Raw genomic sequence first — 3,515 nt, 5'->3', positions numbered from 1 at the left:
CATTTGGCCCAAGGCTGTGCAGCCCCTGTGTCCACAAGGCCTGTGTGACCTCACAGTGCCCATCCCTGGGACAGGCAGAATGTCCTCCCCTGTGAGGTGCAGTGAAGACAGAAGGAGGAGCAGGGGCCTGGCTTCCTGAGGACAGACTGGGCTGCTTTAGGAAGAAAGGAACCCCCACCCACTCCATCCACCCGCCAGCCTGGAGGATGATGAGGGCCAGCTGATGGGTCCGCATGGAAGCCAGACACCTGCTCATTCTGCCAGCACCTCACCTCTTGGAACAGTCCAGGCGACACCACTGTATCCCGTGACCAAGGCCTCCTGCCCCAAACAGTCCCCACCTGCCCCTGCAGCTCACACCCCCCGCTTCCTGTCCAGCTGGACAAGGCAGACCGTTATTTCTCGGGGAACCTTAAGTGAAAAACTTACCAAAGCACATCCTGCCTGGTCCCTCCCCACCTCACCTCCCGTCCTTCCAGTTCTCCAGCCTCCACTCACCTCCTTGAGAAGCTTCCTGCTCTCCCGGTGGCATGTTTGGAGGACGTTTTTAAGCATTTGACAGTTCTTCCTGAGGAGGGAAAAAAGGAAAGAATCACTGTGGAGTGGTTTGAGGGTAAACTCCTTTTGTTTGAAAACCCAGAAGATCCAGACAGCCTGGGTGAGCATTTTCACTGTGTCCTCTGAGCCCTGAGGTGTCTGGGACTGGGGAGGGGGCTCTCCTATTGTCACCTGGGGCCTCCATTCTCTTATTTTCTCAGCAGATGTGTTTTAAACAGTCTTAATTTCATGTGGACAGAGAGTTCTGTTGCTGCAAACACTTGAAAATCTTCAATTTGGTTCAAGCCATGATCTGTCACTTAGGGAAACTGATTCCTGAAGCAGAACCACTGGCCTAAGTTTTCAGAAAGACTTCCAGCCTGCCAACCAGGTCAGACCCTATCCCCAGGGTTTGCTGTCTCCCAGGAGGTCCCAACTGATTGAAGGGCAATGCCAGCCCTGTGGGGGGTGTCTGGTCCACCCAGGTGGTGCTCGCATGGAGAGAGGCCTACCCACCTGGACACCTGTCTCCACGTCTCTTTTAAACGTTGAATGGAGGGGCCCTGCAGAGCCCAGAGGATCGCATGGAGAGAGGAAAGGTTCCTCAGGCCCTGGCATTCCTGAGGAAGGAAAGAGAATGAGCTGTGAGGAGGAGCTGGAGCCCTGCTTCCTCTGGCTTCTGTCGCCTCATTGACGTCTCCTATCGTGGATGAGACAGCAGCTCAGGGACCCGGGAAATGCACAGCTGGAACCTGATGAGGAATACTTCCAGGGAGGAGGATTTCAGCTCAAGCCAAGGAAGGAACCCAGGAAGGGATGAGCTTCCCAGCACAGGGACCAGGAGTCAGGTCATCGAGGCCTGGCAGGAGGGTCCTGAGGATTGTGCAAAAGCTCAGACCACGGACTTCAAACATGAGAGCTGAGAAAGGAGAAGGGGCAGTTCCCCCGACTCCAGAGAGGGGCTTCCAGGGCCTCCCACATCTTACCTTGGCCACCTGGATCCAGAGCTCCACCACCCTGGCCCTGTCCTGGGCCATCATGCTCGGGTCCCCAATGCAGGTGGTGATGACACATTCGACCACTCTGTTAAAGTGCGTCGTGGTGGCATGGATGCTGGGTGCCAGGTGCTCATTGCCCCTGTTGTCACACTGGGACCAGATGGAGTCAAGGAAGTCCTGGGGCCTCACTGTCTTGAAGAGCTCCTGGGGAGGACAGGGAGTGTCACCCAGCCCTGCCACAGCCCAGCTCAGCATCTGCAGCCCCAGTCCCAGGCCAGGTCAGTGGTGAGAGCTGGAGCTCAGGAAGCTGAGAATGCGGCCTGAGGCTTGTGGGAGTCCCTGGGTGTTGCCTGTGTCCCCTGAGGGCACCCAGCACAGGATGACCCAGGAACCGATACTGTGGCACAGGGAAGTGGCATTTGCTCGCCGCCCAGTCTCACTTCCTCCAAGCACCAGAACTCAGCTCCTTCCTGACCATCTCTAGGGGCATCTTCCACCCATTCTGACCATCCTGGGGTCTGACTCCTCTTTCAGATGCACATTCCCCCAAGGCAGCAACAACCACGGGCTTTGTTTGTCTGCCTTGTAGTCATGTACACATTAAGTGCCTAATTAGCGTTGAGGCTGTTGAGGCCTCCTGGGCAAATGAGTGAACTACCCAAGGACGAGACAGCACTTCAGTGTGCTCCCCTCCGCCACCAAAGCGCAGACTCTGCCCAACTTCCTCTCTGCTCCACCTCATCCACCTGCACAGCCACTCTGCATGGCAGCTGCTCTCAAAGTCCATCCCTACTGTCCACATGAGGACAGCCAAGGCTTGGGAGTTAAGAAGGCTGCTCAGGTCACATGAGGGTAAGTGGGGAAGCAAGAGGTTGCACCGAGATCATGGGATTCTGGATGAGGAAATGGCAGGTCTGGGGCAGCTGATGGCACAGGGAAGGCCGGCCCCACCTGCCCTGAGAGCCCCGCTGCTCACCACATCCATCAGTGTCAACTGCTCTGCCACCAGCCGGGGAGGGAACTCCAAGAAGTCAGGCTTCTCCTTCCTCAGCAGGTTCTTGGTGGTCACGTCCCAGGGGCAGGCGGGCTCTGGGGCTGGATCTGGCTCTGCTGTTATCTCTCCAGGTGGAGGGAGGATTCTCCCTGGAGCCAATGGTCCAGCTGGCTCCAGCTCAGGAGCTGGCACTGGGGCTGGAGCTGATGGTGGTGGTGGCTCTGGCCCTGGAGGGACTGATGGAGGTGACACTGGCTCCAGCTCTAGCACAGGTGGTGGAACTAGAGCTGGAGCTGGATCTAGCCGTGGAGCTGGCCCTTGCTCTGCCTCTGGAGCTGGAGGGAGCTCTGGAGATGGTACTACAGCAGGAGAAAGAAACAGTGTCACTCAAGTAGCTGACTTCCCCTGTGCCTGTCAAAGCCAGGAAAGACCCCACTGCCTTGAAGTGAACCAAGCCTCCGAACACTCTGCAAATTGTCATCCCAGACTGCAGTCACCTCACCTTCCAGCTCTTCCTCAATGGGCCTTGGATGCTCCAGCTGGACCTGGAGAAGGTAGGCGTGGCCCTGCAGCCCCGAGCCAGGCAAGCTGAGATGCAGAGAGGCTAGCTTCATGCTGAAGCAGGGATAGTGCAGGAGCTCCCAGAAATCCTGCCCTGGGTCCAGGCAGGTTCCCACCAGAGAAGAGATGGCACTGGGGGAGGCAATTGGGCAACAGAGTCAGAGGCCTGGCCTTTCCCTCCACACTTCTCACCCAAGACACCCTGGCTTGGGTCTGGGCCCTATGCCTGCCCCTCTCCTTCCAGGTGAGAGCCACATGGCAGCCCTGACCCCTGTGAGGCTATCCTGGCAGTGGCAGGCCTGCTTATCCAGCATGTTGACACAGAGTCTGTTGTGACTCTCTTCCCACTGACACTCTTCTCCTGAAGGTCTGGGACACAGCCAGTTGCACTTGTGCAACTGGATTGAGCACTGAGACAGATTTGT

At 57.4% G+C, this 3,515-nt stretch overlaps 1 long non-coding RNA gene across 1 annotated transcript; it reads right to left on the bottom strand.

Annotated features, from left to right (window-relative positions):
• Positions 1–556: 556 nt before the first annotated feature.
• Positions 557–1,674, bottom strand: LOC131403244 (uncharacterized). The gene is made up of 3 exons (XR_009219327.1): positions 1,524–1,674; positions 1,054–1,157; positions 557–568 (listed from the first exon to the last, which is right to left on the bottom strand). It is a non-coding gene; the product is annotated as an uncharacterized LOC131403244 (long non-coding RNA).
• Between the last annotated feature and the right edge of the window lie 1,841 nt (positions 1,675–3,515).

The sequence above is a fragment of the Diceros bicornis genome, unplaced genomic scaffold (assembly GCF_020826845.1).
Source record: "Diceros bicornis minor isolate mBicDic1 unplaced genomic scaffold, mDicBic1.mat.cur scaffold_61_ctg1, whole genome shotgun sequence".
NCBI lineage: Eukaryota > Metazoa > Chordata > Mammalia > Perissodactyla > Rhinocerotidae > Diceros > Diceros bicornis.
Note: the sequence above shows the minus strand (reverse complement) of the source record. Positions and strands in the feature narration are given on the sequence as shown.